Here is a 27,638-nt window from a genome sequence, read left to right as displayed (position 1 = left end):
GAAAGAATGTCAACACTAAGCCAAAGCTCCAGTGTTAAATGATGAGTTTGAGATTTGTGCATTTACAGACTCTAACTAGCTCACAAAGTGATCTGCGGAGTTGCATGATGTCTTTCTGGGAAAACAATGTTCCCGGTGTTCTCATAGTCCATTTGTTTGTGTCTTTTTAGCCACATCAGTTCCTAAATTGGGGTTACAACATTAAAAGAGAGTCCATGTACAAACACAAGTGGTCACATGTTTTTATGGATGGAGAAGCAGACAGAAAAAAACATGCATTTAGATTGCTAAGATTAGGTAAGAAGGGTAAACAATAGGGTGAAAGAGGATATCAAGAAGTGCACTGTAAGACAGAAAGAAAGAGAACTCCCCTAGAAACAGATTCTCATGAGGAACCTGTAAAGGATGAATACAGAGAGGTAAGATGTTGATGAGTGGAGCCCTCAGCAGCGATAATCTCATTAGCAATGTAGTGCATGTTAAGCTCTCCACTGTGTTTAAACATGTGGGTACATGCAATGAGTATGAGTACAGCCGAGTCCTGCATTACCCACCAAACCGAAATGATCAAATGTGAAGCTGCATTTGGGGTAATTCCAATTTATGAGACGGTGGGAAAAAGACGAAAGACCAACCCAGAAAGCCACCGGCTAATGAGGCGATGGCTCACATGCATCCCAGAAATTGGTTGCTCTCAAAATGAGGACCAGCGACACACCGGAAGACAGAAACGTTTCAACAAAAGGAAACAATGGGGGGGAACAGTGTTTCCTTCAGACTGCATCACAGAGAGATTTGGAAGAAGCTGTCAGGAGATGCTCAGTCAGCTTGGAGCTCAGTTTGAACTAATCTGGCTGCTCTCTGTTCTTGTCATATCTGGCCACGGCTCCACAGTGCTGTGGTCCGCTCCCACAGCCGTCGATTAGGCTCGGCTAGCCGAGACTAAATTCTCTATTGAGGAATCATCTAGGTGTAATCCTTTTGTGAAGCCAGCTCTGTATGGTACAGCATATTGTGGCTGTCACAATAGCTATTAAGGGGACCACACTAAGCTCTCTGGAGACACAATAGACACGCATGATCATAGTTAGACATGTATTGGTAGCATTACTCAAGGGTTGTTTTAATTTGTTAGATAAAATGGGATTGGTTCCCCCAAGGTGGCACTCCTGGGAGCAGAATCATTATGAGCTCTGATGGCTTGTTTGTCACCATTGCATTCACAATTTAAAACAATATTTTAGAGATCTCTAGTAAAATTGTGTCTTCCCTTTTTTAAGCTTTTAAGAGAGGATTTTTCTTTGATTTTCTTAAATTTGCTTTACTATTCTTGAACTTCATAGTGAATACTGATATGCACCTAAACAGAAGTTGTAGGATAAGAATCTGAACATGCTTTGTCAAACCAACAGGCTTGCTATAAGGTTAAAGTCATTATTCTACAGAAAATATGGAAAACTTGTCATACTAAAATGTAATGGTCCTCTCACAGACACACTCAGTGGTTTGGAGGTCGCAACTGTGTTTTGCATGTATTGCACATATAGGCTAGTTATGGGACTAGTTGGTCATGTGCTGCCTCTTGTTCAAGTATTAGGGCAGTTTGCTCCACTTAATTTTTCCTTTGATAGCCCGCTTGTATTGTCTAGGTTTAAAAGTTCTGCTAAATTCTTATGAGGCTCTACAACGGACCGGCAACCTGCCCAGGGTGTACCCTTAGAAAATGGATGGATGTAACTCTGGTGAAAATCAACCATGCCCCTGATTTTTCATTCCCCAATTTGACACAAACCAGGAATTCCCAGAGACTACTTGAGGCAGGTAGCAGATAGGTAAATGGTTATTGGGGTATACTAACTTAGCGCTTTCCTACCTTCTTTAAAGCCCGAAATGATAAATGGCACACACTTGCATGGCGATTTTCTACCTTCCTCATAGGCCAAAAGTGCTTTACAGTCACATGTCTTATCCACACATTCACACGCTGATGGAGGCTTTGTTGCCAAACACTGGTGCCAACCTTTAACCACCAGAGGCAATGTGGGCGGGAATCTAACCCGCAGTCTTCCACTCAGAGGTCGACCGCCCTATTCCTGCACCTTGGCCACCCCCATGAAACAAAGTTAAGCCCAAAATGTTTTGTAGTCATAGTCCCATTCACATTCACACCTAATCATACACTGATGGTAGCAGAGCTGCCATGCGCAGCTCTGGCCAGACCACCAGAAGCATTTTGAGGCTTCACTTTCATAGCATATGTCCTCCCTCATAAAAAAATGCCACAAGAACATGTGAACATTTTTATCGTAGTGGGTGTTTAAAACATTAATTTGTGACTGTATATGTGACCAACTAATTTGGTCTTTAACCATCTCAAAACTACCCCTTTTGCAGAAATAGACTGGCTCTTTCTTCTCTAATACCAGAAGGACAATGCCGAAGGTTACCAGAATTTTAAGACCAACATGGACCGTTCCCAAACCAAATTCATGCCTACTCCCATTGACACTACCTGACCCAATACCAGGTATTAGTCATCATTAAAATAAGCACATCAGAAAGACCTACTATAAACAAACACCCCTAAAAACATAGCTGCCAGCAACTCAACCCCTCTACTGTGATAAAACGGCTGATTTACAGAAGTACAGGTAATAAATGCCTGGGAAGCGTGGGCAAGAGCAGGTTTAGAAAAGGGACAATAGCTTGGATGAAAGATTTACATACACCTACACCAGCTCCACTAAAAAAAAACAAAAAAAAACTTCTTGAAACCTAAAAGCAAAAGCAGTGCATCAAAGTGCCTTTTAACTACTTTTACATCTTTTTTATTTTTTACAAAATAAGTAAAACAAATTCCAAAGCTTTTTAAGTGCATAGCCAATGGTAAACCTAAATCTGCCCTTTTTATCTAATTCTAAGAAAATACCCACATTTGTTAAAAAACATTGAAAAATACAAGTGTTTTAGATTTAAATACAGCTAAAAGTTAATGAACCGTTAAGATTATTTTACGTATGGTCACTATTTTGTCAAGAGGAATCCTAAATTTATGAGCGGAGGGCTACAAAAGTGGGAAATATCTTTGGAATTTTTGTGGGCAAGGCTTTGATAAGTCTTAAAATGCACACACGAGGGTAAATATATATAAAAAAAAAACCTGCTTGTATTTAAACGTCATTACAAGCACAATGTGGGAACAGAATTGGGACAGCCCCTGCATGGGTGCCTTTCTGCCACTTGTGTGAGTAAATTATTAAGATCTGGAGCGTCTTTCATCACTCTGAGGTGTAAAAACAAAAAAGAGGTAATAAAAGAAATAGCTCAGAACTCTATGAACACAAGGACAGAGACACAATATATTTGGAACTAATAAATCAACACACTGCCATCTTGACAGTAGTCTCCAGTGTGCTAAAGACAGCAAGATACTTCTAGGTTTGCAATTTCTAAAGAAAGAAGAGACATACAATAAATGTCAATGAGGATTTTTTTTTCTTATCAAAAACTGATACTTTTGTTTAATCCCTGCTGCTTTTGCTCTTTCAAGGTCAGGTTTATTACACCATTTCAGATTTATTACAACGTTTTGTCATTCCCTTAGCAAAAGTACTCTTGAAGTATACTCGAGTATGATGTAAAAGTACGCATCAGTAAGGCAAGAGCTACATTCCATCAGCTGAAGGACATATGGGGAGCAACAGATCTGACTCGCAAGATCAAGATGAGGATCTTTAACACCATTGTAAAATCCACACCACTCGGTGCTGAGACATGGAGGACTACTGCTAAGCTGATGAAGAAACTCCAGACCTTCATCAACACCTGTCTCAGAAGAATCCTAAAGGTGCGCTGGCCCAACATCATCATGAGTTATGGGACAGGATAGAGAAGCAACCAGTAGAGGAAGACGTTTCCAAAAGACGATGGTGATGGATTGGCCACACCCTAAGAAAAACTGCATCCAGCACTACAAGGCAGGCACTGACGTGGAATCCCCAAGGAAAACGAAAAAGAAAAAGGGGGAGACCTAGGAACATGTGGCGCCGAGATCTGGACGCAGGGCTCAATAGCATGTGAAAAACGTGGGGACAACTGGAAGAACTCGTCCAAGACTGCCTGGAGAGTTCTTGTATGCAGCCTGCATGTCCCAACGAGGGGTAACAGGTGATTTACCTTACCTGTGTTGTCAGAAGTTTAGTAACTGAATACGTCTTCAGACTAAATTGGAACATTTTAAGTTTAAAATATATAGATAATATTTAAACAGTGAACTTCAAGTATACTGCTTCACTTTGAGTAAAGACTAATAATACTTGTAGTACACTTAAAGAGACTATTTGATGCTCGGTTTAAAGGTGATCCACTTTTCAGTGGATTTCTGATAAAAATGTAATAAATAATCAAATTTTGGATAGTTCTTTTGTATTTTTTTGGTTTCTGTGGCCACGAGACATTTATTTTTATAGCATGAGCTTTAGCTGCCTTCCATTTGTTTCTTAAACTACGTGAATTTCAACAATGTTTAAAAATAATTTATCCTGTCTAGCATAAGCAAACAGTTAAAAGCTGATTTTGGTTTTTCTAGCTTTAGACACATGAGGTGTATATTTGTAGAAACCCCTGTGGTACTTGAGGCTACATTTTATTTTTATTGTGTATGAATGCCTTTCTTTTTGAAAGTCAGAAAAAGAGATGGAGAGTGGTATATTGTAGATGGGAGACTGGGGTATAAGACAACAAAGTTGGAGAGTGATCAAAGCAACGGACAGGAGGGGGTTTATCTTTGTAGCTTTCAAATGTAGTTGTTTCTTAAAAACGCTGGGCCTGTCACAGACATACTCATCCACACACTCTCAGATATACAAATATCTATTGGATGTAAAAATGTCTCCTCTTTCTGTTGTCTCACCAAAACCTTTGACAACATTTAGCTTAATCAACATGGTTTTGTCTCCATCAGCATTGCATATAATATCACTATTAACCTTCAATTTTATTCTTTATGTCCTCCAGTCAAAATCAAATAGTTTTTTTTTATTATTTCCTCCCTGTTTCCATTGACTTTCATCTCTCCTCTGCACCTCTGCAGCCAAATTGCTTTGAGCTTGAAATGTCCTTTAAGTTGCACATAAAAGCTGATTCAGACACCAAATTATGCACATTGTTCATTTCTCAATACATTCCAGCATCACTAAAGCCTTATAACTTTAGAAAAAAGTTTAAATTGAAGTTTCCAGGGTTTAAGTAGGATGCTTCATCTTAATTCATCTCTTGTAGATATGATCCCAGAGTCCAAGGATGCTGAGAAACTCACTGCATATACAGTATACATAATGTATATGCTGTTATTGCTGTAATTACCTTAGTCTCTATGTTGTCCCACAGCCATTATTGCTGCCTTATTGCCTTTGTTTTTCTGTGTCCTGTCCTTCCTTATCTTAGTTTATCCTTCAGCTTTAGTCTCTCCTGTTGTACCAAAGTTCCTCCTCTTCTCTGCAATCCTCCACCTCATGACACCTCGCGATGGTGGTTAAAATCAAATCAAAGGAAAGACTTAATGCAGTAAGTTGGGTTTCCTCTGCAAGGTGGTCTTTAAGGAACAGGCATTCGCTCTCATTTCACACCCAGTTATCCTCGGATGTGGCACCATCCCTGTGCTGATCTACCATGTGCCTTATGAGCTGCTTATGCAACAGCAATGAGGCATTTTCAGCAAACCGTGAACGGGGAACAAACTCACTTTTTTACTTCATAACTGTCAAAGTGATTGCTGCTGTATCCTGTCTTCTTTTTATATCCACACATGCATGTGTGCTTTTAAAAACTTTATAAATCAATCTTGTCTGAGCAATCAGAAGGAAACATCGGGACAAAACATATACTGTCTATCATATATTCCAATTTTATCAATGAAAAATATGCATTTAAAAGAAACATAAACGGGATAGAAAAATAATACAAAATAAAAGATAGATTCTTGAGTGCGACAAAAAAGCAGAGAACTAAAAGGTTTATGAGTGGGCATGACAAGGAAACATTCTGCTAAGAGCCAGGCAGAACTCAGCAGGAGAAGGTTCTGCTTAAGGAAGGACCCTTTCCAATTCTGTTCTCCAAATCTGTGTAGATGTTTGCAAAGAGGAGCACCAGCAATAACCCCCTAGTGGCTTCAATAATTAGAAGTATTTTTGAAGCAAACATATTCAGCGTTATCAAGTTTTAAAACCATGCCGCCCAGCTGTATTAAATGTTAGTGCAAAGAGCTTGATGTTGATTTGACTTTTTTATTTATTTTTTAACATGATGAAAGACGGAACATAAAATGTAGTTTTGGTCAAAATTATTAGCCAATGTCTAATGAAAAATCAATTTGACTGTAGATCATTGACTGTATATGAAAACTGGACTGAGTGTGATGTCACCTACAGAAAATGACTTACTTCCGGCTCCAACCAATGAATTCAGTCGCCATTTTTCGTGATACACATGCCGCCATGTTGTAGCCTGACATCGTCAGTAAGCAGTGACTGGTCCAAGTCTGTCTGAGTTATTGATTTATGGCAATCCACTCTTGCTAGTCAGGAGAGAGCCTGTTGGAAGTCCACACTCCTACTAATATATAGTTTTGTGAAAATATATCTATGACATAGGCTGCACAGTGGTTAGCGCTCTTGCCTCACAGCAAGAAGGCCCCTGCTTCAAGTCCCGGCTGGGGGACCTGAAACAGAACAACAATGGGGAACCTTTCTGTGTGGAATTTGCATGTTCTCCCCATGCATGCATCCAAAAACATGCTTCATAGGTCAATTGGCAACTCTAAATTGTCCCTAGGGGTGAGTGTGAGACTGAATGGGTGTGTGATTGAGGCCCTGCGACAGACTGGCAAACAGTCCAGGGTGTCCCCCTGCATGCGCGCAAAGTGGCCGGGATAGGCATCGGCAGCCCCCTAATCCAGAAAGGGATAAAACGGTAGAAAATTAAAGAATATGTATGACATATTTCCGAAAATAGTCCAATCGTTGACGGTGCGCCCTACAGTGCGAGAAACCAGGAACCACCTTTCTTCATTTTGTCAATTAAATGTTTTGAATATGAGATTTTGGCTTCTTGGAGCCAGCGGTTTGTTCCTGTTTGAAATACAAGGTGGGGTCACTTAGTCCAGTTCTCCTATATAGTGAATTATTTAGATCAACTTTGACTTTTAATGATTGTATATCTTTTCATGCAGTTTTAAGTAGTAAGACATGGTCAGGACTAGTTTTTCGGAGAAACCCAAGTACAAAACCGGGCCAAAATGAAACTTTTTTTTTTTAAACCCCTTGTACATCTCTTGGCTTCTAATAGATGTTTTTGTGTTTGTTTGCATCCTGCAGCATAATTTCTTTAATTGATAAAGATTCTCATTCATCCAGGTGATGTCTTCATGTTAAGTCACAGCATCTGGACTTTTGGTCTTCTCTTCTAAAACGTTTTCCTATTTGAAAGCACAACAACAACCTTTTTTTCTTCACAACTAATTTAGAGTTTGTCAATCTTCATCATGAATTTTTCTTTTAACAGATTTTCCTGTGGTTTCATTCCTATGTACTGTTTATGTTCTCACTAACTCATTTTTCTGATCCACGTTGCAGTAATTTGTTAGTCTTCATCATCTTCTCTCATCATTGACTTCTTTTCTCTTATAACAGATGCTCTGTCTTTATGCTCGACTGCTTCCTGGTCTCAAACTGCTGCAACGACTAACATCATTTTTTTTGTCTTATAGCAGATGCTTTAGGCTTTTTTTTATCTGCTTCTTTTTCTCTTATTACTGCAGGTATTAAGCTGCCTTTTTATCTTACCACAGATATCCTTTACTTATAGTCTTTATGTACATAAAAACACACTTAAAAACACTATAAATATGATTTCTAAATAAAGATGTTTCCTTTTTATGTCTTTTTTTTCTGCAAGGGTGGAGGTAGAACATGTTTGTATGGCCGGGCAGGAGAGGGGGCAGAAGACTTTGGCAGGGTGGCAAATGAGAACAGCAGAGTGGAAGCCCAGAACCCCACAAAAGCAAATGCATTGAGGGGTTTAAATTTCATTTAAACATTATACTTTTGCTATTTTTACAATGCTTAAAGAAGCACATATGGATGATTTATATCTTTGTCAATAAAGATACTAGTATTGACTCAAACATTGGGGAGGAGCAAAGCTTATTGCTGAGGGGGCATAATTAATTTGCTTTTTCTGCAGATTTTTGAGGTGATCTTAGATGTGAACTTGCGCTTTATAAAAAAACTGAATTTAAATGTCCTAATATTATGTGAATGTTAACATTGGTAATCTCTACCTCCAGACCTCATAGAGTCCCCAGTTTCTTAGAACAGAGTGCAGAAATCACTGGCTTTCTTTCAGCCCAGAGTTGTTTTTGACTCTGAGTGGTGCTTCAAGCCTAAGTGTTACAATCACTGCTCCCAAAGGCAGCAATTTCTTCAGTGCTTAGACCAGTTTGCCCAACAGTCTCACTGAACGTGCAATTTCAGTGTAAAATGCCATAAAGTGCAACCCTCCTGTGAGTCGGGCACCCGTGGAACATTTCCCAGCCGTCGGAAGATCTCCTCAAAGCAGAGTCGGTGTGCGGCTCAGTGAGTCGTTCCGATCACATTCCCAATGACATGGATAAGTGTCTCTTCAGTGTGCATAAAAAAAGAAGAGTGTACGCAGCCAAGCAAGAAGGAAAATGCACAAACAAAAGCAAAAAGACACCAGAACTGTTTTTTGTTCTTTTTTTTCTTTTTCTTTTTTAAAGGAAGGCAAAGCGTACCTTTGCACATGGTTCATTCTTGAAGCTGGAAAGTTGGAGCTAAAAAGGAAACAGAATAAGTCATGTAAGGATGGCGCCAGTCACACGCTAACTAATCAGCCATTCATGAGACTTTTTAGTCTATTTTTTTATTTATTTTTTTTACTAATGGGGAGAATATTTCCCTTATGAACCTGCAGTGATGAGGGACTGATAATTGAGAGGAGTGCAAAGATAGAACTGGTAAAAAGGGAGCCACATTGAATCAGGGTATGTTGCTCTGCTGCCACCTGTAGATTAGATTAGGTACTCCACACAAAAAGGCTTTAAACAGGTGAAATCTCTTGAGGAGCAAATAAAAACATAAAGAAATGTGGGTGCGTTTTTTTCTTTTAATTAAAAGTCTGAATGACTCTCACTAAAGTATCATTAAGAACTCTTTGAAAAGCTAATTTGGGGGTTTGAAGTTCTGAAAAACCTCCTCCAAAGAACAGAAATCCTGGGATAACATGACCTGGATGACTAAGAGTTCTCATCAAAACGGTCAGACCAACTGGAAAGAAAAGTGGCCCTGAAAGCTGCGTGCAATCTCTGCAACTATTAGCAACCTCAAAGAGGATGAGCGAAGACTTTATATTTAGAGCGGTGACGCTATGCAAACTTGAAGGCTAACCTGAGAGGAAGGCTCAGCGATGCGTTGAAGAGCCGCGTCTTCAATTATGTATCAGTGGCAGCGTTTTAAGAACAGCTGGGGATCGCCGCTCGCTCTTGTCCTGTCTGCCCGTCTGTCTCCTTGTATGTCTGTCCTTCGGGTGTGTTTGCTGCGATGGCAGCAGGTTTGTTGCTCCTGTAGGGGGGTAGGATGATGCTCGGTTAAACTTTCAGCCAATCGACAGTGACTTTGCTTGCTCAGGGTTTTTTCTAAGTTTTCATCACTTTCGTCGGGGAACAAAGACACCCCCCTCCCATAGCTCCCTTGTAGTTTTTGCTTATGAATATTAATGATCTAAATTAGCTTTCTACTCTGAAGCTACATACACACCAGGCATGTGACGCATCTTTGAGAACACGCCAAACGAAGGTTGTTGCGTTTAGCCCATTGTTTTATACAGGACAAGCAGGGAGGGGCTTCTTCCTTTTCTTTTTCTACTGTTGGGGGTTGGAGGCTTGGTGCGAAATGTCAAAGCGGAGCAAATCTTGTGAGTTTTCCTCCTGGCTTTTTATTTCACAGCTCTATTCTGATATATGAAAGACTTGGTGTCATCTTTGCACAAACCGCAAAGATGGATTTCTTCTCCAAAACGTCACTACCAAATCCAAGTCCCAGATTGGTCATAGTTCAACTGGTTTAACTTGTAACATGTGTTAAGATTTCACGCTTTTTGTACATTGAGCTGAAAAACTGTCGTGTGAATGTGAGAGTTTTAAATATGGAAGCCTAAAATGCGCATTTATGCATGTTATCATAGACTTTTCAGTGAAAGTGCTCGTTTGAACGCGTGTTTTCGAGGGTGGTGGGAACGTAGCCTTAAAAGGAAGTGTGAGTTTACAGCTACGTTCACACCAGACATGCGACTCACAGTCAATCATTTGCTAAATGCTCATTCTTGAACATGTATTTAACATATGGTGTTCAGTTATAGCACATGTACTCACAGTTGGAAGAGGCTTGGTGCAAAATGCCAAAGCAGTCCAAATCCTGCAAACCATGCTCTTTAGTTTTCAAAGTTGGTCAACGCTCAACTGGTTTAGCTTTTAACGGGCGTTCAGTGGCCATGCATTTTGTGTGTAGAGCCCAAAACCTGTGTAGCTACAAATGAACGCAAGAGTTTTAAAAATGGAAGCCGGAAATCTGGGTTTCCATAGGCTTATCATTGAAAGCGGCTACTGTAACGCGTGTTGCCATGGGTGGTGTGAACGTAGCTTAAAGGAAGTTAACGGTTTACAGTCAGTGTGATGATGAAAGGTCCTCACCTGTTTTAGTGCACAGGTCCGACGTAAGCCTTCATCCTTGAGGATCGAAAGAGGAAAGAAATCTCCCCAGAATTCTCCTACAAGACAGGAAGAGAGGACGTTGAAGACAGATTAGAAGCAAAGCATCAGATTTATAGACCTAAAATCCAACTCTGACCTTCAACTAAGTTCTTCATGCGTGCGTGCTTGCATGTGTGTGTTTGAGAATGAGACCAGAGAGCCAATGTTTAAGTCATAGCATTCAGATCAAGGCTTCAAAAGGGAACTCTGATTCTGAGCTAGTGCAGACGAGGTGCTCCAAAAGCAGTTCGGGTCAAATGGACCTCCGTAGCTCAACTCCTGCAGTGGGAGCTTTTAAGGCTTTTAAGGTTTCCATGCCAGCAGCTTAGAGATCTTAAGAGCTGTGAGGGAAAGAGGGCCTGTAAGACCCGGGTGGGAAAAGCATGCATCCATGAGAAGTACACACTCTGAGATCAAGCGGGGGGTCGCATTAGGACATGAGAGCAAGAAGGCGTGTGAAATGTATATGCACACATGCAGATGCCAGTCTGACATGGCGTTCCATGTTTTGTAATGTAGGGAGATTGACAAAAAAAATTTATATATAATTTTTTTAATTTTTTTTAAATTTCCTGTCCTTTAAAAGCTTCAGTCATTCTACAGCCCTCTTATTGTTTCAGCTCGATGAAACGGAGGAGATAAAATCTATTTTTACTGCAAAACCGGAGGATGACATCACTAAATCTGGCTCTGGGCAACAGAAGGCTGCCATGACGGCGAGCCGCCACCAGTCTGTGCTGTCTCACCGCGCCTTGAGCTTGTGCTGCTGACCGACGTAACAAGCGATGATGGCAGCATACATTAAACACAGGATCCGGTGATGTTCAAACCTCCAATGATTTTAATTGCAAATAAGAAGCGGGGCGTGTGCCATATCTGGTGCTGGTGCACCTCCTGACCCATAAACACCACTGGATTTTGAGGCCACTGACGCCTTACGTAATGTCATCCCAAACCCATTTTGAAGAATCTGCCTTTTGCATTTGGCTCCCATGATCTTGCTTGTGTTACATTTCATCACAGGCCTGGGTTGCTTATATCATATCTACTGTGGCAAATGGTTATGTGCCACGTGTGAGAACGGCTTCACACTTTATTTTCAGTTGATGACACATCCCTCCCTCGCTTTCTTCTTCTGTTGCATCATCTTTCTTAGTTCTTTTTTACAACCGTGCCACAATAGGGGTTAAATGCTCCATTTTTTCATTCAGTTTTTGCACTCCCTCTGCGAGGCTGACCTCTCGGAGTCAGACGGTCACCGGGCCGCCTGCTCAGGAAGCCGGGGAGCAAAGAACATCAAGGCTAGGCTGCAGTTCTGGCCTGCACTTTTCCTTTCTGTCGTATCTCTCTGTTAGATTTCAGAGCTGGGCGGTTAAAAGAAAAAAAAAAAAAAAAAAAAACACCTTGTTAGCGAGTTCATGCTTCACCTGTGCTGGCCCAGCAGCAGTAATTAAACCCTCGGCAGCTTTGTGCCGAAGAGGGGGTTTGAAACTAGATCATTCGGAAAAAAGCTCATGTTGTTTCATTTATCCGCAAAGCCACTCCACATTCCACCATGATTTTTGTGTGATAAAGTGGAATATCTGCCTGGAAACTTATTTGGTAAAAGGGGGAGCTCGAAGTCTCAGTGAGGACTCCCATAGGACGCCTTCAGAGCAGCCTTTGAAACCCTTTAATCCTAATGGCTGAAGTGACAATTCGGGGCCCCAAATATTGCTCACAATTAGAAGTAGTTGTGTCTCCAGGTGCTCCGTCTGGACGCTCTATCATATCGGCTGGTGCTGGATATGATTCAGGCCAAAGCAGCAGATTATTTAGGTCACCGAAGCAAATTCGCATGAACTCTTTTCACAGAAAAAAAAAACAATTTCTGCAGTGATTTGCACAGCGATGGCCCAGATAATTTTTTGATGTTCAACCCTAAACAGGGCAGCTCAAAGGGAACTTGGCTTACTTTGGATTGGCTTCACTCAGCATGTGTGAAAGGCTTCTGTCAACTGAACTCAACATCAAGGCAAGTGGGTAAGCAGGGCAGCAGAGTGGGCATCAGATGTTGATCCTTTAAGTCTGCTTAAAATGTAGTAGCACAGTAGGGCCACCCGCAACACAGACACGCCAGCCAACAACCTTCATCTCATCTAGATATGTTGCTCAAACATCTCAATATCAGTCGGGCAGAAATAATCGGCTCACTAACATCTTTTTTCATTTGCACAGCAAACACATTTCGGCTGCGATCGTGTTTACAGTCTTGAGGTACGCTCATCGACATTTGCCCAGAATGTTCAGGAAGGCACTGCTGGCCAAGTTGGCAAGCGAGATTTAAAACAACATGACACAGTTCTGCATAAACAAGTGAAGATTTTGATTGGCCTGCACGTGCTCAGTACAGCAAAACATGCACGTCAAGTGCTGGGAATCAATCCCGCATGAACTCAAAAGCGACTTTCTGGCCTTGAATCGTTTTAGAAAAAGATTTGGTAAAATAAGAAGTATTTCAGTGCAGTTCTTCTAGAAAGTGGAACAGACTGAAAGGTAAGCTGGTGCCTCATTTTAATCCCATACTACGTGAAGAAACTGTTCTTAGTGGCTGAAAGTACAATAAGTACAGCCACATCTGGCATTTGGAGTGAGGTGGATTACAGCGCTCCACTGTGCATTCGTGTCCTGGTTTCACAAAGCATCCCTCACTGAAACTTATAGAAGTTTAAACTAAAACATTCCTCCTTCCCTCCTTTCATATTGTGCTTCAGTAAACTTGCATGGGAAAAAAAAGCAATAGATTTTTTAAATTTCAGAGAAAAATGCCAAAATGAAGGAACTTCAATTAGTCATTCATTTTTGTCAAAAGGTAAAAAACAAAACAAAGACTACTATGATTTAAAAATGTGGTGTGACCGACACTTTCCTTTAAATGATTCACACACATGGGGGCACGGAGTATTGTTTTTTTTGTTTTAAAGTAGAATTTTGGGGCTGCACGGAGTAGTAGTTCAAATCCCGGCTGGGACTTTTCTGTGTAGAGTTTGCATGTTCTCCCCATTCATGGTTTTCCACGGGTACTCTGTCCTCTCCCACAGTCTAAAAGTATGCTTCAGAGGCTAATTGGCGTCTTTAAATTGCCAATAGGTGTGACTGTGAAAAGACAGGCAACCTGTTCAGTGTGTACCCCGCCTTTACCCAACAGCTGAGTTGACTCCAGCAGTCGTGACCCTGAAAGGGATTCAGCGGGTTCTGAAGATGAATGGATGGGTGGATAAAAAGTTGCCAGCTTTCTATGCACTTGTATTTTTTCCCCAGCATTTACAGTATATTGTGTATGCTGTGCATCCCTGGCAAAGACCTCAAAGAAAATATCAGACAAACCAAGTCTGGAAATTGCAGCGTTGCTATGGGGGTTCCTACAAGAACAATCTGAGAGGCAAACCCTTGACTTCCAGACTGAAGCTGTTCTAAAATAAAGGGAAAACTTGAAAACAATTACAGTTCACGTAATACCCACATTGTGGTTAACCAAGAAAGACTCCTTTCATTCACTAATGTAAAAGTTCCAACTTAAAAGCAGGAAGAATGGGCATATGTCGTGGCTTGCACAAAATCTAAAAGTCATAGCTGCTCTGTAAGGCTGTAGAGCCAAATTGTTCATGTGAGTTTTCTTCTAAAGGCATACTGACAGGTCCTAGCAAGCACTTATAGGACACGCAAGGAGGAGTAAAGGTTAAGTAAGCAAAATCCTACATTAGCCTTAGAGATGCTTCACAATGCACACACTCGACAATGGTACATTCCATTTTCATGATGTCCAGCTTTGAGGGAAGTGTAAAACACATTTCTGCTCCCCTTAAGATGTGGCTGCTTTTGTCTGCGACCCTTCAAGGACCTGGACAACCCCAAAACCAGAAGTACAGTACAGTACAAATACAGTATTGCCCTAACAGGCGAATGTGATCAAGGCTTTTACTGGAATTTGGAAAGTCCAGGTATTGGGCTAAATTAATGACCACATGGCTGAAAAACTGGATTTTAATTATCTTAACACAACCACTACATCCATCCACATTCAAAGTCCACTTTTTTTCTGGCCATAACATGAGCTACAGACCAGTCGGATTTCTTTCTGACCCTGTTAAACACCGTCTAAGCATTATAGGGTTTAGTTGAAGATTTGTACAAACATGTGAGTGGCTTTGCTTTGGTGTTTCCACATCTTCAAAAATCTTGGATGCAGACAGCTGTGCTCTGCCAATTAGGAGTCGATCCTGCTTCTGGATTTGTTACGATCACCAAAGACGGAGAGTTGCCTTTCCATTTTCTCACCTGCTGTATTGTTGTTTTTATGGCAGCACTGCCAAGTCAAATTCATCAAAGTTGGCAGCGGGATTTAAAACACCTGTGTGCTGCAAAATGTATCACCACAGGCGAGTTTTCTAGTGTTTACTAGTTTACTAGTGTTCCCTCTCCTGGAGCTGGATCCAGCCCAGATGTCTGTGGGTCCAGGAATTTGGTTAAACCGGCAACTCAGCATAGAGGAAGTGATGCAACCCAATGGTTTCTGGTGCTCATCAACAACTATTTGCAATAATTAATACAAAGGGGGGTTATTTGTTTATCTCTTAAGTCTGCCATTTTCTCCCTTTGACACCAAACAAATCTATATAATTTTCGGAACCTACGTCCCCCTTATCAGGGTCAGGTGGCGTCCACCCCAGCTGTCATCCGCCGAGAGGCACCGTCATCCATCACATGGCCGCACAGAGACATATAAGACAGGAAAAGCTTCCACACTCACTCCTCTGACAGTTTAGAGCACAAATAACCAAACGTGAACGCTTTTGGATCGTGGGAGGGGGGAAACCCACACGGTCACACGGGGAACCAAAGAACTCCACACAGAGATGCCCCAGATCAAATGTGGGCGCTTCAAAGCGAGCGAATAAACACATCAACACAATGTGGCATGCCATATAAATTATTAACCGTAGTTAAATATTTGCAAAAAGATTTCTGTGTTTTTTTTTTAAACAGACATGGAGCGACACTGAGTTTTCAAGCTGTGTGATGTGTTGTATTGATTGATGATTTACTGTATAAAAACATGATTTAGTTTTAGCTGTTAATAAAAAAGTATCCAATTGGGACAGCTAAAACAGTTAAACATGGGCTACAGATGAGACAGATCTCCTAAAACGGGACTTGTAGGGTTTCGGTTTGCCTCTCCCGCATCTCATTTTTAGTCTTTCATGACGGTAGGGATCCATGACAGTCGTACGAGGCCTCATTCACTCAAGCAGAGCCCGACCCAACTTTAACGGACTCCAGACTAATTAGACCTGCTCCAAAATGTCAGTGTATTGACAACAGCAGGTGGAAAAGAGCAGCTATTTAATCACCTTAATCCTCTCTATAGTTAAAAAAAAAAAAAAAACTGGAATAAATTATCTTGATTTTGTTAATCACTAACTCTTTTGTGACATAACAGATACAATAAAAGAACAACCCAACAGTGACCAGCTTCAGAGAACATCAATCATAACAAAATACAACAAAATAGGACACAAATGTTAAAAGAAAAGTGGGTTTCCTGCTGAGAAAGGCTCCAGTTTATCCACATCACTCTGCATAGAACAAAGTGGGTTTGGGGAAATGAGTGAATGAACTGCAAGCACATCACACAACAGGAGGTGTACTGTGCAAGTGTTGATCTGTTCTTGCAAAGTCAAAAGCAGTATGGATTCTCAAATAAAACACTTTTTTTTCTTGTTTCACAAAATTCCTACTGCTAAAGCAGATTTCAGTCTTTGATGATTTAAATCTACATTTTACTTTGTCCTGGACCTTTTCATGTATCCTTTTAAATATATAAAGTCCTTCGGTTGATAGATTCACGGCGGTTTACAGATTCTAAATGAAAGCAAACGTTCAATGCAAATGCAACAAGCATTTGACCACAAGCAGAATAACAAGGGAGGTCTATCAGACAATGCCAAGTTTAGAGATAAAGGTGGTGTGCAGCCCACTGAAATATGTATTAATTCAAGTTTAAGTGCAAAACCATGTTTCATCTGTTGTAGCTGCAGAATCGGTCCATTTTCACACATCGGTGTTGGATAACTTGCAGGAAAAAAAACCCCAACAGAATACACACAGGAGAGATGCTATCTTAAGCTTCCCTCCTGTGTGAGAAGTCCAATTTTTCTATTTTGTTATTATGTGAATGGTTCCAAAAAATGTGCATGGTTCCAATAAGCTTAAAAAAAAAAAATCACTGTGTTGTTCAGAGAGGAAGCTCAAAAGTCACAAAATTGACAGAAATTCTAAGACAATGTGCAAAACCCTTTACCTGCCTGCTCAATCAAACACTAGAGCACATATTTTGTCTTGGTTGGGTAGTTAAAGCGTTAAAAAAGGAACCAAAAAAATAATAATTTTCAAATTTACTGACAGTGAGTGTTGACGCTACAGCATTCCGTGACTGCAAACACCTCTCATTAGGAAATGTATAATGGAAGTCAAATGACACGACTTCCACTGTGACAGAAGGGCTGTGCTGAACCACGACAACAACGGGAAAACCATGACGGCTGTCCTCCTGAGCAGAAGATGCAATTGTGGGCCTGAAGCGGGTCTAAAGTAGTCACGGATAAATGGTGAGAGTTCTGAGTAATCGCTTTGTAGGAGCAACAAATTGCGCCGTGATGTCCCACTTTCAAAGACATATTGAACTCTACTGTGCTGGAGGCCAGCGGAGCGACGATCTGAGGAGGCGAAGCAAGTCAAAGAAAGACTCTACAATAGAAAGGGGTAAGTAAGAAATATGAATGGGAGTTACAGAGTGAGGAGAAGAGAGGTAGAAATGGACAGAGAAGAATCTTAACCTGTGCCTAAATCTTTAAATGATCATTTATTGCCGTTAAAATCCCACTACAAACCTCTATTTTAAAAACCTTCCAAGTGGTTTATTATTTATGATTATGTCATTTTTAGCCGTTTTAGCGGCAGTAGTTTATCAGAAATTTGACTTCAAGTTGTGGGTGGGACAATTGATACAGAGCAACCCCACCTTCACATCACATGACTCGTAGCTAAGAGCGATCTGTTTGAATGCTCTTCTGCAAGCTTACATCCTCTCAGACTTCCAACCTGACATTGCCAGTGCAACAAAAATGACGAGCAATATTGGAGCTTTCCAGTCGTACATTTTTGAGCCAAATACCAGCTCAGACGAGGACAACAAAGACGTACACGGATCTTTTTGTTTGTAAGTGGAGGCATCAAAATGAAGCGGAGCAGGAAGCTCATGACCCAGCTGACGTGTTTTTAAGTCACAAACACAATCTTTCTCCTGATTCACAATGATTTAAAACAAAGAAATACTCAGAAATGCAATTTTGAGCTGAACATTCTTTAGGAGATGTGTCGCACTTCATGAGACAAATGGTGGTCACACCAAATACTGACTGGTTGTCTGAGTCCCCTGACCCCCTCAATAAAACAAAACTGAAGATTTCAGAGTGGCCTTTTCTTGTGGCCAGTCTAAGGCACACCTGTGCAACAATCATGCTGTCCAATCAGCATCTTGATATGGCACACCTGTGAGGTGCATCTTGGCAAAGGAGAAGTGCTCACTATCACATATTTAGACAGATTTGTAAACAATATTTCAGAGAACTGGTTATTTTGTGTATGTGGAAAATGTTTCACATCTTTGAGTTCATACCATAAAAAATGGGAGCAATAACAAAAGTGTTGCATTTATATTTTTGGTCAGTGTATATGTCCTCCATCATGCATCAAGAACGTGTTAAAAACACCAAAAACACAATTTTCCTAAAAGTGGATCTTTACAGGATTAAATTGCAGAGTACATTTTAGGTAAAAAATAGAGCAGTTTATGTCCCAACTCCTGACTTCTGTTACTGCTAAGATAAACGCCTCTCATTTTCGCTCACAGGGAACTTGTAAACTTTTGGAGTTTGCATAGCTGACATTTTTCTTTCAAAAGAAAATGAGATGGAGCTTTAATATAGGCTGAATAAATAGAGGAAGGTGGCAGAATGTCACCACTGTGGAGGTGGAAGAGACCAGCATGACCTGACACCTGGTTATTTCTTACTTTTCATGAGGTCGCAAATGTTAGCCACATATTGGATTCCAAACGAGTGTTGACTGGGAATGATGGGCAGAATTAGAATGGCCACGAGACGATTGCAATGTGCGCCCTAATGAATAGTCTGAGTCCCACTGCATGGTGACCCATTTCCCCCCCACTTCCTTGTTTAAAAGACACAGATGCCCTAAATTCTAAACAGTGAAGGGGAAACGTATTCATTTGGATAAAATATTATTTAGACAGACACAGAAATCCTCTTTGGTTTGGACTCTGGGGGCTGTGTAGCCTAAAAGGGTCAGTACTCTTTCCAAGGAGAAAATGTCACAGTGAAAGCTTTGCGTTCATAGAAAGTAAATTAACTTTACCTTAAAGGACAAAATTGGATTAATACTGAGTTTTTAAATGGACGTGTGATTGTTCTAACTTTATTTCCAAAAAAGTTCTCAAAACTGCTAACCTATCTATGAAGCTTAAACATTTACAAAATTACTAACCATATCAAGAACAAGAGAGTTTCTTTTTCTCTTTCGTTCAGTTGACTGAATTATTGACTGTTCTAGAAGATTCAACAAGCAATGAGTTAAGTTCTAAAGCAGAGTATCATCTGCAAATATGATCAGTGCTGGTGAAAGACTTCCTGTGATCTCGATCATAAATGTAGCCTTTGAGGGTCCTTTGATGTACAAAACATTTTCAATGAATAGCAAAACAAGAAAAAATGCACAAAGAAACTTTCATGTTGCAAGAAAAAAAAAGAAACGCTGTGATAACACTGCCCATGAACATTTTCCTATTTTTTAATGACACAGCATTGTGTGCCCACTACTGAGGAAGCCACCAAAACTTTTGTCAAGTTGACGAGCTAGTATTGTTTTCTCTGGCCTTTGCGAAAATCATGTAAGCAAACGAGTGTAAGTCGTATTGTGCATGCATCCTTTAACGTTTAAGACATACTACAAAGGTTCATTCACACGTAGCAGTCTGTATTCTACTCATATATGTTTGATTCCCATAGTTTAGCTAAGTCTGTTAATATGCTAATTTCTTGCTCATATAAAGTATGTTGGGGTATAAATTAATTAAAATAATAAAACTAAAATAATATGTATTCTATGTTTGTTTCTATGAGTGGAGTTAGTATGTTGTCCCTGTAAATGGATGGGCTTTCTCAAGGTACTCCAGCTTACAGAGACATGCACTGTAGATCCATTGGTGACTAAATAGGTATGAGTGTGTGGTTTTCTGTCTCTGGCCAACCATCCAGGCTGTACCCAACCTTTATCCAAAACCGACGGGGATAGGCTCCAGCAACCCCTTCGCATCATAGGTTTTAAGCAGTTTGGGCAAATAGATGGATATTTTCCATGCACTTGTAAGCCCATGTACCTATATCATAGTACTCAAAAGAGATTATTATGGTACAGGTAAAACCGTGACTTCTGTACAGATTATTCATTGGAATGTGAGCTCTAAATTCTATAGTATGTTACTTGAAAATCCATCAAACTGACAAATAAAACAAACTTTGTTAAGATTAGCAAAAGTGATCCACAAAAACATACTTTTGTAAAAGAGTTTGCACCCCAATTTATTTTATGCTATGGTGTGGCCCTTTACTAAAGGAATCAAAATTGTAAAATAGAATTAATAGAATTAAAGTTATCCATCCATTTTCGGAACCTATTGAATCCCTTTCAGGGTCGTGGGGTTGCTGGAGCCAACCCAGCTACTGTCGTGTGAAGATGGGGTACACCCTGAACCGGTCACCAGTCTGTCACATGGCCCCACAATCACACCCTAACTTTCACCGTAGGACAACTTGGAACCATCAATTAATCTATGACGCGTGTTTTTAGACTATGGCAGAACACCGGAGATCCCAGGAAAAACCCCACACAGGCACGGTGAGAACATGCATACTCTACATAGAAAGGTCCCAGATGGGATTCTAATTAGGGCCTTCTCGCTCTGAAACAAGAGTGCTACACCAACCACTAAACCACCATTCAGACCGGTTAATAAAAAAATTAAATAAAATAAAAAACACTCAAAAAACTCCTGCCAAGAAGTATCTGTGTAGGGATCCACCGGCTACTCCGCCTACCGAAATTTGACATGAATCCTCTGGTTCCTTGAACTAGAGGGGCAGTGCATTTGAAAAAATCAAAGTCCTAAAGTTGAAAAGATAGAAAATGTGTAAATTTGATTTGTGCAACCCAATGAAACTGCCATGTGAAATCCACAATTAAAGATGTAGGGTGTGGTTTATGGATGATCATCTTATGGCTTCAATTTCAAATTGGAAGCTCCATGTTAAGCTGCCATAACTTGTATTATGTGTTATGGCTAAATATTAAATTGATAGGCTGGTTTTAAAACATTTCAGATATCAAATAAATTATTTCTCTGAACACATTTAAATGAACTGAAACAACGATCAGTAGATCAATATTTTTTGCCAGAAATTCTTTGAACAAGTTGTATTCAAGGTATTTCTTCACAAGTTGGTGTTAATAATTGTTTTTTTTTCCCTCTCAGCTTTGATGACATTTTCCGTCACATCAGGAAGGACAAACTGATTACTCCTTTGGCAGCACAACTGGGCTTGTGTGCGTGAGCACATGTTTCTTCCTTTTTTTTCCCTTCTCAAGTATCTGCTGTCATCCAGTTGGAGAAAAACGAGGTGCATATAAGTCATCCAGCGAGAGGTAGTCACTAATAGGATGGAGGCCGCTCCTTCTCTGGTACAAACACACAACTGGTGCACACAGACTCTGTCAGACACACACAAACCTCCACAAGAATGAGCTATGACCTTATTACCCACCTCACTTCCTTGCAGTCAGTGTCGTCCTGCAAAAACACAAATGTTGTTTCGATTTTCTCCACACTTTCCATCCATTCATTCATCCACCATTCAGGTATCTATTCCAGCCTCTACAGTTTTTTTTTTTTTTCTAGAACTTCACCTGCCCTGTCCTCCTTACAGCCCCACTCCTCCTTCACTTGTCCACTCCACACCTTCCACAATCCTCCTTGGGCCATCATGTGGCACTTCTACCTACCTCAAGCATGTGATTTCCACCCTGTATCAAAATAACCTTACTTTGCACCTAACAAACAAGTCTGGATACATTTTTTCCCCTTCTTCTTCAAACCCCTCTTCCTTTTTTTTTTTTTGCTCCGATCCCACCTTAACCCGAACAACCCCTCTCCGTTCCTTTAATTTCCTTTTCTTCTCAATACTTTGCTAAACTTTCGTCATACGCCACTCCGCTTGATCTATTAATCTCCTTCTGTTCTTCTTTTCCCCCCCTGGCTCTTTCCTTTTACCCTCCCTCATCTTTTTCTCACCCTATTTTCTCATCCTCTCCGAGACGCAGCACCTGCTGCTGACGCTGTTTAGACTGGCAATGAAATGAGGAACCAGAGAGCGAGGGGGCGGGGACAACGCAAAGAGGAAAATAAATAGTAGGATAGAAATTGGTTGGAAAGATAAAAAGTCTGTTTGATGCAAAAATGACAAACATCAATAAGTCATTTTTAAAGTTTTCTCAAAAATCATAGACTTAATAATAGTCTTATTTTTGTGGAAAATGTGGAATTTTTTTCTTCCTCGTGTTGGATTCTTCTCTGATGATTACAGCAGCCGTGATTTTTCTCAAGCACACAATCATTTCCATTCAACCGTCTGCAATTTCATTTCCAATGTTTTATAGTTATCTGGCAAACGCTTCACACATTTTTTATCAAGGTCAACTTGATCTGAGAGGACTGTCTCCATTTCTTCTTCAGGAAGAATCCTCATTCCTCTCACGTTGTGAATTCTTTTTTTGGTGGGAGAGGAGGACGGATGGAGGAAAAAGGGAGGAAAAGGAACAAAGATCTTGGTGGTTTGATGAAGGGAATGAAGACAAGCAGACGCTAGATTAGGTCTGTAGCAACTGAATGTTTATCTGGCAGTCTGCGTGTTTGTGTGCCTCAGAGTGAGACGTATGTGTGCTTGACAGGAGGAGGTGTCCTATCTGTCTACAGCAGGATGTGATAATTAACCTTTTTCCTGCTGAGAGGACCTATTAAAGCTGAAGCTGTAAACCTTTTTCTTCACAAACACATGACACGGCTTCCGTTATTTAAAGCTAAAGCTTTAATGATTGTTAGCTCGTGCAGGTCGTGCACACTTTTGAATTCCAAACCACTGCATCTGCTGCATACTTACCTGCCGAAGAAACTTTATAGACCCAATTTGATCATATTTTAAAGTTTTTTTTTCAAGTTTTCTCAGTCTTTTAACAATTTTTGTGCCATTTTTAGATAAACTCAATAAACCTTGTTGTTTTTAGTTTCTTCAGTGCGGCAGTAGTAGCCCTGGAGAACCCAACAGCAATTTTCTTTAGGGCTTTAAAAGTTTATTAAACAAAGCAGCACTTAACATCAGCCGAAAAATTAAAAATAAAACCACATAAAAAGATTACATAAAAAAAAAAAAAAATGAAACAAACAAAATTTGACCCTGTGGGTTCTCCAGAGGTAGAAAGTCTGAGTTGTAGGTGGGACCATTGGCATGGAGCAACTCCGCCCCACTTTCTGTCCCCGTAACTGAAAGCTCTCTGATTACACTCCCTCATGCTAGCTCACAGACCCAAGCTAATATTGCCGGTGCAACAAAAGTGGCGAGGAATATTGGAGCCATCCAGCTGTACAGTTTTGCTGTTCGGACGATGAAAAGCAAGATGTTCAATGCAATTTAAATCTTAATTTTCTTTTTATATGTCCTCCATCATCAGAAAAAGGCAATAAGTACATGTTAAAAGCACAATTTTCACCATTGGGTCTTTACACCCAACTGCCTCAACAAAACCATTCCGCTTTTTGTTTTTAATCAAGAGGAATTATTCAAACAGCACCCTAAATATTATCAGCTGACATCCAATTCATCAGTTGGATAACCTCTGTCTTTTATCTTTGTCTACAAGCTGCCATCTGGAGCGATGAAAGTGAGTGGAATGAATGACTGCGTCTACATTTCACAGCATTATGGACTTACATACGGATTTGACCACAAGTCCTGTGCAAACATTTGAGGCAGATGCAGTAAGAAAATGAGTAACAACAATATCAGATAGTATAAACCAACACAAACAAATGTCTCCTTTGAGAAAGCTTTTGGGTAGAAATGTTGATATATTAAAAAAGAAAAGAAATCTATTGACAGTCAAAGATATCTTGGGAAACCACTGTGAGTAAAGACAAAGACAAACATGGCAAATAATGGAAAGGTAAACTAAAATGTAGGCTCTTTGACAGCCTGCAAATCTCTGTATTACAGTATAACAATGTTAGTTAAATCACATTTGTATATTTTCATTTAGATGTATTTTTTCAAGTAGATGCATTTTAGAGGAGGAAAGAAAGCCTTATACAGTCCAATGCTTAGGTCTGTGGTTTTAAGTCCCAGATAAGAGTCATAAGACAAAAAAGGGTGATGTGCTTTCATCAAATATCATTATAGCTATGTGAAGCAAACTGGTAATTAATGGACAATTGCATTTATTCTGCCAAACAAATTTGATAACAAGAAGAAAAAGAGAAAAAGAAAAAGTTCTGTTTTGTGAGAAATGTCTAATGCTGGGGTGTCAAACTCATTTTCACTGAGGGCCACATCAGCATAGTGGCTGTCCTCAAAGGGCCAGATATAACTTACACATGTAACTAAATGTAATGAAAAATAAACGTAACCACTCCTTAATGTTAAATAACTCATTTATTTATTTATTTATTATAACTTTTCAAAGTGACAATTACAGCTGCATGGTAAACATATGTTTGCTTGTTACTCTAGCATAAATAATTTTTAATTTGATTCTGTCTGTTTAGGTTATATGATCAGTGTTTAAGTCCTAATGTATAGTTGCCCAATCTGATATTTCAAGTCCAATTCCCCCTAGATATGAATAAATACACAACAATTTTTATATTGATTTTAAGAAATTAAAAACTTTTATGCTCTCGCGGGCCACATGGCGGGCCACATTTGACCCGCAGGCCTTGAGTTTGACACATGTGGTCTAATGCTTTGCTACTATATACTTGTCCAAACCGTGGTAATAAACCTAATGCTCCTGCCGCATGTGGGAGTTTTTGACTGTATATCTGTATACCTCATAAACAGTCAATCCATGGATTGTTGGATGGTGTTGAAAGATCAGGTTTATTTATTTTGAGGAGTTCTACAAAAGCATCAATGATCACATTGATTCTCTGTACGGGGAGGTTCACCATCTCCTGCAGGAACTGCATCTGACTAAGGGTCACTTTTAGCGGTATTTCTATCTCTTTGTGATCCAATTGGATGACTTGCTGTCCCAAATTGGTCCATGGCAGGAAAAAAAAATACAATTAGAGGAACTTCTTACTATTGTCTCAATACAAACATGGATCCAACGATCCATGTTGGTTTTGCACTCCACCTGCTGATCAACATAACATTGAAAGTGGACGCCTGTGCCGCAAAAATCGCATTTGTTGTGAAACTAGCTTACGATTGAGTTTTCAGTTTGTTTCACCATGTTTTACCATGTCAAACTCAAGGCCCGCTGGCTGGATGGATACCATGATGACATTTGATAACCAACACACACTACAACTACCACAATGCACTGCCACATGTGATGAAAACCCACCAAAAGTCGAAGTGTGAGTCTTTGATGAAGAAAAGCAATTCATTACACCAGAGTCGTTTTCCTCATGAACACCTTCATACAATCTGGAAGATTATCTCAGCTCTAAGCCTGACGCATCACGTTAAGGATTTTGTATCCAAACCCAATATCTCTGCCAGGTGAGTATCCAGCAGAGCAGCAAACTGAGCTTTAATGCATGTCTGTTTTTTTATTGTTGCTCCAGGAAGTTTTGATTTTTTTTAAATTAGTTTTGGCTGTTCTTTGCCTGTAGAAATATGTTGTCAGTTAAAAACAAATCCAGAAAAGCATCAGAGAGAGCTTTGGGAAATAAATACAGCTGATTTTTGCTTGTATTTAATGTTTAATGTTGTTTTTTGAGGCACGGATAGACTTATAAGCATTGTCAGCTCCAGTTTCTACTACTTACTGGCGTTTATCACAATGTGGCAAACGTCATTTTTGCAGGTTTTTCTTGCTGCTGCAGAAGCGTAAATTTAAAAATATTTTTACCTGTAATTGGCCAGTTGGAAAAAGTGTAATTAGAAATTACTATAAAAACTCTGGATAAAAAGTGAAAATACTTGATATCTAGGATTTCATTTGATAATTAACACTGGTTTTATAAAATTATATTTTGTAGCTTTGTTCATTTAAAGTTAAATTGGTGTGATTGTTTAATTGATTGAGTATGAAAAGAAAAGGGCAGAAAAAATGCGGGGTTAAAGAAGTTGGAGGATGATTAAAGAAGTAGGACGGGGTAGAGTCACAAAGCAACACATTGCTGGAGGTTAATCATTAACACTGTCAGGTGTAGATGTCATTCAAAACGCAGAACTTTATAGACAGTTTGACTATAGAAGAAAAAAAATAGGTTTGGTTTCCAAAAAACAACAACAACAAAAAAAGACGACACTCAACTCATCAAAAAGACAGAAAGTCAAACTAAAGCCAACTCACCTCTTTGCCCCCCGCCCCCCTGAAAGAACCCCATGACCCCACAGACAATGAATTCGTGGACACAAACATCACTGTAGAAACTTTTAAAAGAAACGTGTGGCCTGGCTCTGCTGTGAGGAATCTAATCATGACAGCAATTAAAGCAAAAGTATACTTTTGACTTAAATATGGCAGTGTTAAATGAACTCCAAAAGAGTTTAACATTTAACACTGTTTCTGAGTGTATTTGGTCCTTATCAGATCTGGTGTTAAATCAACTGTTTTTATTGTGTTACAATTCTGGAGTAAATTTAACTCAAAATTGAGTAAAAAATTAACTCTGACTGACACTGCAGTGTTGATTAAATGTAACTCTTTGGATCATTTGACTCTAGAGAGTAAATATAAACTATTTGCAGCATTGATACATTACTCTATTGAGGTATAAATTTACTCTGATTCAAATTATACTTAACACGGCACTATGTCACTGAGTAATTGGAGGTACCGGTAATACCACACTCTCAATTAGCTCTGAAAAGTGCTAACTTTACTCTCAATCGAGGTGATAATTTACTCTTTAGCTGAGTAAAACCATCTCAGATAAAGTCTAATATTAAAGGTTCACACTGTAAGCTGCAGTTTATTATTTACACTTTTCAATTGTTAAATGCCATCTTATTAAAGTCGATCATTGAAAAATAAACGACCAAAAACATGTTTTTCAAAACTTTATTCAACGTCATCGCTTTTTAAAACATGTAACATTTATTTTGACTCATTTGTTGTACAAACTACTTAAAATAGAGAAGCACTGAAATAAAAACTAAAAAGTTGTCCAATGACATTCACCTGCTGTGCCAGGTATCCCAGTTCAAAATACTGTTTACATTGTTAGTTTAAGAAAAACAAGCCACAGAAACTTTGGGGTTGTGTAACTACACCTTTTTTGCCATCACAGAACTCCAGGTAAAAGCCAAAATATAACATTATGAAGTAGATGGTTTCAGGAGCACACATAAGACAAATCCACTGACATCAAGTTAACTTAACAGCTTAGCAACATCAGCCCTGTAGAACATGA

At 39.7% G+C, this 27,638-nt stretch overlaps 1 protein-coding gene across 28 annotated transcripts in view; it reads right to left on the bottom strand.

Annotated features, from left to right (window-relative positions):
* ptprdb (protein tyrosine phosphatase receptor type Db) overlaps window positions 1-27,638 on the bottom strand; it is a 227,028-nt gene that overhangs the window by 135,395 nt on the left and 63,995 nt on the right. For 26 of the 28 annotated variants that reach the window (XM_023956020.2, XM_023956040.2, XM_023956048.2 and 23 more), the window contains exons 4-6: window positions 10,766-10,842; window positions 9,465-9,638; window positions 8,813-8,851 (exon numbers count right to left, since the gene is read on the bottom strand). The gene's annotated coding sequence lies outside the window, so the exon portion shown is untranslated. The remainder of the gene's footprint in view (window positions 1-8,812; window positions 8,852-9,464; window positions 9,639-10,765; window positions 10,843-27,638) is intronic. The other 2 variants (XM_023956023.2, XM_078945234.1) reach the window with 1 other exon arrangement.

The sequence above is a fragment of the Oryzias latipes genome, chromosome 1, assembly GCF_053564925.1.
Source record: "Oryzias latipes strain Hd-rR chromosome 1, Olatipes_Hd-rR_3.1".
Taxonomy (NCBI): Eukaryota; Metazoa; Chordata; class Actinopteri; order Beloniformes; family Adrianichthyidae; genus Oryzias; species Oryzias latipes.
Note: the sequence above shows the minus strand (reverse complement) of the source record. Positions and strands in the feature narration are given on the sequence as shown.